Raw genomic sequence first — 13,173 nt, 5'->3', positions numbered from 1 at the left:
TCACAACGGTTGGTCGGACGTCGTTGTATCCCATTTTCCAACCGTTATGAGAAGTTTTTTACGTAGTAGTGAGGTAACATTATCCATAAGTTACTAGAGGTGGTGTTAGATGACCAACATTGCCTAACACGATGAAAATGCTTAGTTGGAACTGTAGGGGATTAGGGAATCTCCATACTATTTGAGCCTTGTCAAGGCTCACAATAATGGAAAACCCCACCTTGGTCTTCCTAATGGAAACCAAACTCAAAGACACGAAGATGTAGAAAATCATAGTTACTTGTGGTCTTAACAACTGCCTTAGAGTTAGTTGCATTGGTGAAGGAAGATTAATAACGGAAGGTCTAGCATTACTATGGAAGAACACTCTAAATATCATCATCACCTTTGACTCAACTAACCACATTAAGGCTTACTTTGTGGATGAGGAAAGTGGAGAAGAGTTACCTTTACTGGTGTTTACGGTTATCATGAGGAGCACAAGAAGAAACAAACTTTGAATTTATTTAGAAACTTAAGGCCCATTGAAGGAATATGGTGTTGCTTTGGTGATTTCAATGACATGGTGAGTACGACTGACAAATTTAGGGACAATATGAGATCAGATAATCAATTGGAGTTAGGAAGAAAAGTTATGGAAGATTGTGACCTCATTGATGTTGGTTTTAAGGATACTGATCGGGAAAATAGCAAGTGTACTATTTTGCCAATGTAGTAATAATAGGGATGTTTCCCCAATGATCAATCTCGAGGACTGCGCAGCAATATAGGTTTAAATCGTGACTCAATTGAACAAAACAAATAATTGGGGTTTTGTGAAAAGTCACTGTATACGGGAATAAGAAAAGAAAGCAGAATAAATATTTTTCACAGTGTATAATAATATGTCAAGGATGGTGTATGAATATCTCATGTAATGACCTTAAATGTATATCTCCTTAAACAGTTTAAAATGTGCAATTATCGGATCTTAAATTTTTTTCCTCCTAAGACCTCAGAGGGAAACCTTTGATCATTCATTATAATCTCTAAGTCCTTAGGTGATTAGAATGAAACCAATTCGTACAAATTAACAAGATGAAACCGGTAACCATAGGGTATCCCTAGCCCTAAATGATATCTACTACAGTTTCACTGTATAAAAACCTTAACAATTGTAATCCCGCAAATTGTTAACCACATAACAATCCTTACTTTTCTGATAAAGAAAGCATTACAAACATTGCACAGTGAAATTGACAAACAAACATAATATATTAAGGAAATTAACAATTCAGAGTCATTACACGATCAATTTAGGGACACCACCCTGGCATTAGGGGGTTTAACCACTCATATTATTCAAATAAGATACAATATAAAATTTAGAAATTACAAAAGTAAGGGAATCTCGTTGATCTTCAATCGCATCCGCTCTTGAAGGACCTCCGTTCTTCGCCGCTCTTGATCGCTTCAATCTCTATCGTATCAAATTTGTCTCTGTGTAAAAGTCTCGTTCTCTGTATTCGAAAATCCTCTAAATAGTTCCTGATCAAATATTTGATGTAGAAAAAGTCCAAAATTCCATTTGGGATCAGCCTGATCGCTCGACTGTGTGAGTCGAGAATGGGATACAAACTGCAAGTGCACAGTTCTATCGCGTAGTTTTAAAAGATATCGATCCCACAGGGACTTATGAATCGATATACCGTTATCTAAGGTTACTACGTAAAGCTAAGGTGAAAAATGTTTGATTGTTTGGGGAAAAACTAAAAGCTAAACTAAGATCTAGATTAAATATTAATAAAACGGATATCGGTATGTAGTTCGTCAAAACTAGGGAATCAAGTCTTTGTCGGTTTCTTGGTTTTAAAATAAATCGTTTCAGTTAACTTTATTGGTTAAAGGTTTTATCTCAAACTCTCGCTCTGTTGAATAAACCATGATTTTATATTAATGTAGCTGTCACTTATAATTAAGTCAAAAACCATATTTTGAAAGCAATAAAGTTGCAGAAACTCTTTTTAAGAAAACACTGACCGTTTTAAACACCCTTATCTCAAACTCTCGCTCTGTTGACTTAGGTTATACAATTAAATCCAAATGCTTAACTCTCGTCCTCACATTTGATCTCTAAAAATACTTTTTGGAAAAGGTCAGAATTTAATTAACTCTAAAACTTGCTCTCGCCCTGATCTAGAATTAATGTCTAACTTACACTGTCCAGTTAAAACCTCAAACTCTCGCTCTATTGATTTTAACTTCTTTATGTCCTTTACTTTTTTTTGTAAAAAAATCTTGTTATTAAACCTGTAAGTTGAGACCGTAAAAAGATTGATTTTAATTTTAAGTTTAAATAGACCGACTCAGTCTTGATCCCTTATTCTGCTTACTTTACATACCGATATCTAGGCGAATTAGCCAGACATGCTAAATAAACAAGAATACATATCATGCATAAACAGACTCATTCCAGGCAGATAATATAGATAAATAATAAAACAAAATATTAAATAATGATTAAAGAACCTGAATGCGTAATACAATAGTCTTGAACACTCCACCACAAGCCGGTAGGATTTGTTCTTGGATTCTTCAATTAAACAATAAATTAAGCCAAGGAAATAAAACTAGAATCTAACGTAAGGTTAGATCCGATAAAAAGTTGCACAATAGTTTCCGGTGTAGAAACTATTATGCGAAAAATATCTAAATGCTAAAAAGGGAAAGGTAAATTGCAAGGAAAAAAGAATGTAGAATTGCAAAAGAAATAAATAAAATAAAACGGTGGTAAGTTGCTGGAAAAGAAAAATTAAGCAAAAGCGTGAAAAGAAAATTGGCAGAGCTTCGGCAATGTGAGCGTGTGTTTTTTTGGGAACCTCCTTAGCTGCTATTTATAATGTTACTTGTGTAACTGCTTCTTCGTATTGGGTCTTCAACGTGCGCGTGGATATAGGCCTAGCATTCCTCAACGTCTCTTCAAGTCTCTGAGGCGTTACTTGCGCCAAAAAATAGTGGAACGGTGTGACGCTCGTCACACCATGTGTGACGTCCGTCACAAGGCTGTTTTGCGTGACGCTCGTCACGCACCCTGTGACGTCCGTCACAGGCACAACATTGGTGACTTGTGCGCTTTGGGCTGGGCTTTGGCATTTGGTTCCTTTTCTCTCCTTTTTGCACCTCCTTTTCTTCCATTTTCACTTGTTCTTCAAAATAGACTACCTGAGACAAATAGGAAGAAAATACCACGTAATATCTCATAAAATGCAGTAAACCGAAATAAATAGTCATAGAATTTAATGGAATTAAGTCCTAAAATGTGATATAATTTCGTGTTATCAAACTCCCCCATACTTAAATCTTTGTTTGTCCTCAAGCAAAATTCAGTATAGAAATCGTTTTCAAAAATTTAGCCAGGCGAAGTTTCAAAACACACATCAATTCGTAATAGGTTGCAAATGGATTCTGTTTAGAAGCAATTTGAGTTTAATCTTGACATCAACAACTACCGTTACAACTTAGATAACCCTACCTTATGCAAATCAGTTCAAGTAATGCCATTATAGTTATCCTAGTTCCTTTACTTTTATTTCACCCGCTTTCATTCTAGCGAAATCACATTAAGCCCTTTATCTTTTCGCGCACATAGTGGAGTAACCGGTTAGTGATTATGATCCGCTTTTTGCTAGAAGTTCTGGTACATAAGTCGGATAACTTCGTTATTCAGTCCATTGCAAATCGTGGGGGATCGAACCGTAGTCCGCCCTACCGAGTTCAGTACCAGATACCTACTGAACCAACTCATAATGGATCTTTCATATTGTGTTTTTGCATGATCTGCAACCTTTAGATTAAATGATCTGGTAAGGATCACCTAATTTAATCAGTGCATTTCCTGATATATTCATATATTTTATGTTACTTTGGGGATCATTCACTTATATTCATCGGCTCTCCACGTAGTTTGCTATTAAGATGGTGCTGACTTCTTGTATAAACTACTCGGGGTTACTCTAAAACTAAAAGTTCAAGGGATTGGTATAATAGGTACTTATCCTGATCTAACATGTTGAGGTTCTCAAAGCGTTGTTATGGTAATGATTTTTGTCTTTTTTGATTTCACTCAAGTTTTATAAAATAAGCAACCTTGATACTTATTGGGTGTGTTAAAATTTTTTTTTTTTATGGCTCAAGAAAATTGAGGGAATAGATAATAGAAATTTTCACACTCGGGACTTAACTTAAAATTTTTCTATTTTTTTTTTTTTTTTTAATGAAATAGAAAGGGAAATAACAATGAAAGGGAAAATAACATACTTGAAAAATAGGAAGAACAAGTTTCCCCCCCCCCCATACTTAAATTAAACATTGTCCTCAATGTTTTAAAGAAAAGGAATACAAAAGGGAAAGAAACTACAACTACTGATGTCTGCCGCCTCTGGTTCTTGGGCCAGGTGATCGCTGACGTAAGTCTAAGTTGTCGAACCTGCTGAACAACTCAGTGAACCGCTAATCGGTTATGGCATTCCTAGCGTCCTGTTGCTGTTGCATTTGACGCATCATTTGCATCATTTCGACATTTTGTGCCTGCATACCATCGATAGCATCCATAATGTCGTCGTTGGTTGCAGGCCTTCTTCGTCGACGACGTTGGGAGGAGAGGCCAGGTGCATTACCGGAAGGGTTGAGCGGGGCTGACTGTTGTGCAGGAGGCTGATCACCTTGCTCCATGTCTTCAAACTCGTCTGGGGGCGGGTTTGCTTGTGAAGGCTCGGTGGCTTCGGGAGCAGTTAGATCGTAGAGGTGGCGGTTGGGGTTTGTGACATCAGTGAGGGCCATGTTGGGTAGGACAACGCTAGGGACAGCCTGGTTGTTCACCATAAGATAATATCCTCCGCCTACTCTGTTCTTAATCAAGCGGCTGGATCGACAGTAGTTGATGTCCATAAATAGGGGAGGTAAAGATTCTAAGTTTTGGAGTCGGTCCCCTAAGTTTAAGCCAAGTGCAATGGTGGTGATTAATCCACCAATTACAAAGGGTTGGCGGCCTCTAGCACATAAGGTGCGGATATGATGAAATAGAAAAGAGGCAGCGTTTACCTTAGCTTGCGGTTCGAAGACGCATTCGAGGAAGAAGAGTTCCTTTGCGTTGACCTTACTGTTGTTTGGTCTTCCAAAAACGGTGTTTTGTAGGATCCGGAGAAAATATCGGATGGTCGGGTTATGTATGTGGGAAAGAAGGAGTTCTTCCCAGTTGTAGGCATCTAGACCGGAGATTTTCTTAAAGAGGGTGGAAACGGCTATGGTGCTCCAGTTTAAGTTGGGAGGGATTCTGGGGTATACTTGGCCTTCTGTGGGAAATTGTAGCATGGTACTCAATTGGTGTTGGGTTAAGGAGTACTCGGTGTTGAACATCCGGAAGGTTGCAGTACCGGTTAAAAATTCATCTTCACCGGCGGGAGTGGTGTAGTCGTATGAACTTAAGAATTCTAAGGTTAGGGATGGGTAGGTGGGTTGGTTATGAGTGCAAAGGAAGGTTAAGTTGGCTTGACGGAGCATCCATTTGATACCTTGGAGTAAGCCTAATTGTTGTAAACAAGGTAAATCGGGGTACCTGGTGGAAGCGACGCCTCGCTGTTGAAAACGCTCGAATTGCTCCCTTTGATAGTTATCATCTTCAGATCGGAAGATGATGTTTCCAAAATTCTGATTTCCCGCCATTGTGATGAATTTTGAAGGGATGATTTGGAAAGAAAAAGAAATGTATTTGATAAGAGAGAATTGTTTTGTGGTAAAGGGAGGAAGGTTTGGTGGGTATTTATAGGAGAAGAATTTGGAAGGTGGAAAGAAAAAGTGGTTGAAAAGTAATTAAGTGTGGTTAAATGAAAAATGAATGGGAAAGGTAAAAAATTAAGGGTGTAACGTTCGTCTCCAACGGCTCCTTAACGTTCACTAGTCTGAGGAGTGTTACGCTCGTCACAGGGGTGTGACGCTCGTAACAGGCACTAAGCGTGCCGTCCGTGATAGATTGTGTGACGCTCGTCACACGGTCATCTTGGCACGGGTTAGTGAATGCGTTCTTCATAATAATTAAAAGTAACTTATTATATATATATATTTTTTTTTATTTTTGTTTTGTTTCAGATTAGTTTACGTAGCTATTTAAATACTCTTTGCATGTTTTTCTACCTACTTGATATACTACTTTGCATAACAGTAACAGTGCATAAATATATATTTTTATTTTCTGTAACAAGTTCATGTAAGCAACAGTAGATAGCATAATAAATATGACATGATTCATAATAAAGTAAAATAGATCAAATAGCTTCATAAAAATTAATCATAATGTAACAATTGGAAACAGAAGTAAATATGCAAAAAGGGAAAACAAATCAATGGAAACAAGGTTAAGGGATATCCTAAACTAAAAACTAAGTAACTGAAGAAAAACAAAACGACTTCTATCCATCTGCGCGATCTCTGGCCGGAGGAGCAAAAGAGTTAACACGGTATAGCAACGCGTGAAACTGATTTGTCATACTGCTCATGTATCCTAGAACTTCGTCTCTCATGTTAGTAAATTCTCCTCTGAGGGCGTCTTGTTCTGACATCAAAGCTTCAATGACGGTGTTATAATCAGTTCCGGGCATATGATGTCGGAGGTCAGGTATGGCTGATTCTTCGGTCGGGACAGGCTGAGGGGGAGGGTCAATATCATGATAGCCGGATGGTGTCTGAAGGTCAGACTCAGCATGGGAGATCTGGTCAACATAATTCTCATAGTCACTACAAATCTCATAATCCTGGATGGATTCAGTGGATCCAGCAGGAGTTGGGGTTTCATTCAGGTTATAGAGCCAGTTCCTTTGGTTATGAACACTAGTCCTAGGATCGGGCATGGTGAATAGGCAGAGAACCTGGTTATCAATAATAAGCTCAAACTCATCAGACCCTAGGTTTGCTATGAACATAGTGTTGAAGAGGAAGGGTATACTCATAGTAGTAATGCCACAAAAAGGGCTAAGGTCAAGCATAGGCTGACGTAATCCAATGGCATTACCTATCATAGTTATCAAACCGCCTATTCTAATGGGTGCTCGCTCATCCTGGATAAGGTGGTCCAAATTAGTTAACATAAAAGTGGCACCGTTCACTGGACGGTTCTGGGAAGCACAAAATATGATGAAGAGTTCATCACGTGAAACTGAAGTACTATTTGGCTTCTCCCCAAATAAAGTGTGGGTCAGGATCTTATGGAAATAGCGGAAGGCTGGGTTGTGTATGTTTCCAGAGAGAAACTCATGTTCTTCGGGCTCATCATTTCCAGTCAGCTTTCCCCAAAAGTGTTCAAGCTCTCTATATTCAAAAAGTTCTTCCTGGCTTACAGTGAATGTATCAAGGGAGGTAGGAAAACCCAAAAGGTTGGTGAAGTCTCTAATATTAAACTGGTACTCCATGTTGAACATTCTGAATTGGATAAAACCTCTGCTAATTCCTTTTCCATGGCTGGGTAGATAGATTAATGAGCTAAGGAATTCTAGTGTGAGTCTCCGGTAGGTGGTGAAATGTCTCAGGATAGGGGATGTCTCCCATCCTATCTGATTCAGCAAATACAGGACACTCTGTCTCAGTCCAAGGGCAGTCATAGCCCAATCATCAGCATATAAACTAGGTAGCATCTCTCTAGCGGCTAGTTCTTCAAACTTTTGTTTCTGAGCCATTCCTCTGAACTTGATACCCATACGATCAGAATGTCCCATCTGGTTAGTGTTAGCTAGAGAAAAGAAAACATGAGTTTAAGTCAGGATTTGGCCAAATGCCGAAAGAAGGGAAAATTATTACTATTATTTATTATTTATATTTTTTTTTATTTTTGAATAAATCAAGAATGAATACTAAACAGAAATTAAAAGAATAATTAAGAAAGAAATAGGGAAATGATAATAATAGAATAATAAAATAACAAATTAATTTGTGGGTTGTCTCCTACTAAGCGCTTTGTTTAAATGTCGTAAGCTCGACAAAGAAACTGTTAAATATAATCTATAGGTCCTGGGGGCGTTTCGTCTAAATGTAGGATTTGCGAATCCTCATTGGTTTCCGCATAGTGATAGTGTTCCAGACGTTGCCCGTTTACGGTGAACGGTTCTGTAGATTGTCCTTTTATTTCTACCGCTCCACTGGGAAAGATTTTAGTGATATGAAAAGGCCCTGACCATCTGGATCGTAGTTTTCCCGGGAATAACTTTAGTCTAGAGTTAAATAAAAGTACTGCGTCGCCTTGCTTGAAGATTTTCCTTGATATACGCTTGTCATGCCATTGTTTTGTTCTTTCTTTATAGATTCTGGCATTTTCATAGGCGTCTCTTCTGAGTTCCTCTAATTCGTTTATGTCAAGGATTCTCTTTTCACCGGCGGCTTTATAATTCAAATTTAAATTTCTAATAGCCCAATAGGCTTTATGTTCTAATTCTACCGGGAGGTGACAGGATTTTCCATAAATGAGCTTAAATGGGGTCGTCCCTATGGGGGTTTTATAAGCAGTTCGGTATGCCCACAAAGCTTCTGGTAATTTCAATGACCAATCTTTCCTTGAAGTGGCGACCGTTTTTTCTAGTATTTGCTTGATTTCTCTGTTAGATACTTCCACTTGTCCACTGGTTTGAGGGTGGTAAGGTGTCGCTATCTTATGTCTCACTCCATACTTAAGTAGTAGTTTTTCGAGTACCTTGGATATAAAGTGCGATCCACCATCACTGACTACTATTCTTGGGATGCCAAATCTCGGAAATATTATATTCTTAAAGAGTCTAGTTACTACTCGGGTGTCATTTGTTGGAGAAGTTATAGCTTCGATCCACTTCGATACGTAGTCAACTGCCACGAGTATGTATTTGTTACCGAAAGAGGATGGGAAAGGTCCCATGAAGTCTATCCCCCACACGTCAAAAATCTCTACTTCCAAAATACCTTTTTGTGGCATCTCGTCGCGTCTAGATATGTTTCCCGTGCGTTGACATCTGTCACACTCCTTAATAGCCGCATGTACGTCCTTCCATATAGTTGGCCAATAAAAGCCAGCTTGTAGGATTTTAGAGCAGGTCTTGGATGTACTTGTGTGCCCACCATAAGGAGCGGAGTGATAGTGTTGGATTATATTTTCTACCTCTTCTTCGGGTATACATCGACGGAAAATACCATCGGGGCCTCTTTTGAAAAGTAAGGGCTCATCCCAGTAATAGTGTTTTATGTCGTGGAAGAATCGTTTCTTCTGCTGGTAAGATAAAGTAGATGGAACTATTCCGGCAGCTAAATAATTGACTAGATCAGCGTATCATGGTGTGGCAGCTATAGCTAAGGTGGTTTCTACTTGCATGTCGGAGTTGTTCTCTTCCAAAGTAGCTATAAGTTTGTCATACGAGAAATCATCATTAATTGATGTTCTTTCCGGTTCAAGGTTCTCAAGTCTAGAGAGGTGGTCTGCTACTACGTTTTCAGTTCCTTTCTTGTCCTTGATTTCTAAGTCGAATTCTTGTAGCAACAAGATCCATCTTAGGAGTCTAGGTTTAGCATCCTTTTTTGTTAAAAGGTACCTGATAGCAGCGTGATCGGTGTAAACTATTATTTTGGCTCCTACCAAGTAAGAACGAAATTTATCTAGCGCAAATACCACTGCTAGGAGTTCTTTCTCGGTAGTGGCGTAATTCATTTGTGCTTCATCCAGGGTTCTGCTTGCGTAATATATAACGTGAAGCTTTTTATCCTTTCTTTGTCCTAAAACAGCACCTACAGCATAATCACTGGCATCACACATTATTTCGAATGGTTCATTCCAGTCTGGTGTCTGCATAATGGGTGCTGAGATCAATGCTTGTTTCAGAGTTTGAAATGCTTTTAAACAGTTATCGTCGAATATGAATTCAGCATCTTTCATTAATAGTCCGGTTAGAGGTTTAGTTATCTTAGAGAAGTCTTTGATGAATCGTCGGTAAAAACCGGCGTGTCCTAAAAAGCTTCGTACTTCCCTCACGGTTCTTGGGGGTTGAAGATTTTCGATTACCTCTATTTTGGCTTTGTCTACTTCAATTCCTCTGTTCGAGATGATGTGTCCTAAAACAATTCCTTCTTGTACCATAAAGTGGCACTTTTCCCAATTAAGTACTAAGTTTACTTTTACACATCGCTCAAGAACTCTTTCCAGGTTTTCAAGGCATTCTTCGAAACTTTGTCCGTATACAGAAAAGTCATCCATGAATACTTCCATGATGTTTTCGAGAAAGTCGGCGAAAATTGCCATCATGCATCTTTGAAAGGTTGCAGGGGCATTACACAGACCAAACGGCATTCGTCTATAAGCGAAGGTGCCAAAAGGGCATGTGAACGTTGTCTTTTCTTGGTCATCCGGGTGAATTGGTATTTGAAAGAAGCCTGAATAACCGTCTAGATAACAGAAATGTGAATGTTTTGCTAATCGTTCTAACATTTGGTCAATGAATGGTAAAGGGAAATGATCTTTTCGGGTTGCTTTGTTTAGTTTCCTATAATCAATGCACATTCTCCATCCCGATTCGATTCGTTTAGTTATAGTTTCTCCTTTTTCGTTTTCAATAACGGTTATGCCTCCTTTCTTTGGTACAACGTGTACAGGGCTAACCCATTTGCTATCAGATATAGGATATATAATACCTGCTTCCAATAACTTGGTTATTTCTTTCTTTACTACCTCACTTAGGATCGGATTTAGTCTTCTCTGGTGTTCCCTAGAGGTTTTACAGTCTTCTTCTAACATGATGCGGTGCATACAAATAGAAGGGCTTATTCCTTTAAGATCGGTGATGTGGTATCCTAGTGCGGTTGGATATTTCCTTAAGATATGTAAGAGTTTTTCTGTTTCGAGTCTTCCTAGATCTGCATTAACTATCACAGGTCGTTCAAGTTCTAAGTCTAGGAATTCATATCTCAGATTTTTGGGAAGTGTTTTTGAATCAGGGGTTGGTTTGTTAAGACATTGCGTAGGGTCTGGTGTTATTGCTAAGCATTGGTTAGATTTGTCCTCTAAAAGATAGTCTGATGATTTGTCTTTTCCTAACTCTGCTTCTTTTATGCATTCATCGATGACATCCATGAAGTAACATGTATCTTCTATTGCAGGTGCTTTCAAGAATTGGGAAAGAATGAATTCAATTTTCTCTTCACCTACTTCGAAGGTGAGTCGTCCTCGTTTTACGTCTATGATTGCACCGGCAGTTGCTAAGAATGGTCTTCCTAGTATAATGGGTGTAATATCATCTTCTCTAATGTCCATAATTGTAAAGTCAGTGGGAATGTAGAATTGACCTATGCGTACGGGAACGTTTTCAAGGATTCCTACAGGATATTTGATGGAACGATCTGCTAGTTGCACGGACATTTTGGTTGGTCTTAATTCGCCCATTTCCAGTTTCTTACATATGGATAAAGGCATAACGCTAATTCCGGCTCCTAAATCGCATAAAGCTTTGTCGATGACAAATTTTCCTATGTGACAGGGTATAGAGAAACTACCCGGATCCTTGAGTTTAGGGGGCATGTTTTGGATTATAGCGCTACATTCGGCAGGGAGTGTAACGGTTTCGCTATCCTCAAGTTTCCTCTTATTAGAAAGAATTTCTTTTAAGAATTTAGCATATGAGGGCATCTGCGTAATAGCTTCGGTAAACGGAATTGTAACGTTTAATTGTTTAAGGAGATCAACAAATTTTCTAAATTGGCCCGCATCTTTGGTTTTAACAAGCCTTTGAGGGTAAGGTATAGGTGGTTTGTAAGGTGGTGGAGGTACATAAGGTTCCTTCTTTTCTAGGGTTTCCTTATTACTCTCTTCCTTTTCCTTAGGTTCACTTTCCTCAGTTGATTTCTTAGGGTTTTGGTTTTCTATCCTTGGATCAGACGGTCCTTCCACTTCCGTTCCACTTCTTAATATGATTGCATGAGCTTGGCTTCTCGGATTAGGTTGGGGCTGTCCAGGGAATGTACCAGTTGGGGCAGCAGTAGGTGCTTGTTGTTGAGCTACTTGAGATATCTGTGTTTCCAGCATTTTGTTATGGGTAGCCAAGGCATCTACTTTGCTTGCTAGTTGTTTAAGTTGTTCGCCAGTATGTATGTTCTGGTTTAAGAAATCTTTATTGGTTTGTTGTTGGGAAGCTATAAAGTTTTCCATCATGATTTCCAAGTTGGATTTCCTAGGGGTGTTATTGTTAGGCATGGATGGATTCGGTTTCTGATATCCCGGAGGTATAGCTGGGGCTTGATTTGGAGACTGTCCAGGTGCGTACAAAGCATTATTACTCTTATATGAAAAGTTTGGATGGTTCTTCCAATTTGGGTTATAGGTATTCGAATAGGGGCTTCCTTGAGCATAGTTCACTTGCTTTGCTTGGATTCCAGTCAAAAGTTGACAGTCCGTAGGAGTGTGGCCTTGGATTCCACAAACCTCGCAATTCTGAGTTATAGCAACCACGGCGGCTGGAGGTGATACGTTTAAACTTTCAATTTTCTGGACCAAAGCATCCACTTTTGCATTAACGTGATCAAGGTTACTTATCTCGTACATGCCAGTTTTCGTTTGAGGTTTTTCCACCGTTGTTCGTTCGGTTCCCCACTGATAGTGGTTTTGGGCCATGCTCTCGATAAGCTGGTAAGCATCAGCATAAGGTTTGTTCATTAGTGCACCACCTGCAGCGGCGTCTATTGTTAACCTTGTGTTGTATAAGAGACCATTATAAAATGTGTGAATTACTAACCAGTCTTCCAACCCATGGTGTGGGCAAAGTCTCATCATGTCTTTGTATCTTTCCCATGCTTCGAAAAGAGACTCGTTATCTTTCTGTTTAAATCCGTTTATCTGGGCTCTTAACATAGCTGTTTTGCTGGGCGGAAAATATCGGGCAAGAAAAACTTTCTTCAACTCGTTCCAAGTGGTGACTGAGTTGGAAGGAAGAGATTGAAGCCATCTTCTAGCGCTATCTCTTAATGAGAAAGGAAAAAGACGAAGTCGAATTGCCTCTGAAGTGACACCATTAGCTTTAACAGTATCAGCGTATTGGACAAACACGGATAAATGAAGGTTTGGATCTTCGGTAGGATTTCCAGAGAATTGGTTCTGTTGCACAGCCTGCAACAGCGAAGGTTTAAGTTCGAAGTTGTTTGCTTCGA

At 39.1% G+C, this 13,173-nt stretch overlaps 1 pseudogene; it reads left to right on the top strand.

Annotated features, from left to right (window-relative positions):
- Positions 1-12,770: 12,770 nt before the first annotated feature.
- On the top strand, positions 12,771-12,869 carry LOC127109972 (uncharacterized; annotated as a pseudogene).
- Positions 12,870-13,173: the final 304 nt, after the last annotated feature.

This window comes from Lathyrus oleraceus, chromosome 7 (assembly GCF_024323335.1).
Source record: "Lathyrus oleraceus cultivar Zhongwan6 chromosome 7, CAAS_Psat_ZW6_1.0, whole genome shotgun sequence".
NCBI lineage: Eukaryota > Viridiplantae > Streptophyta > Magnoliopsida > Fabales > Fabaceae > Lathyrus > Lathyrus oleraceus.
The sequence above is the reverse complement of the archived record's forward strand: the minus strand, read 5'-3'. Positions and strand labels throughout refer to the sequence as shown.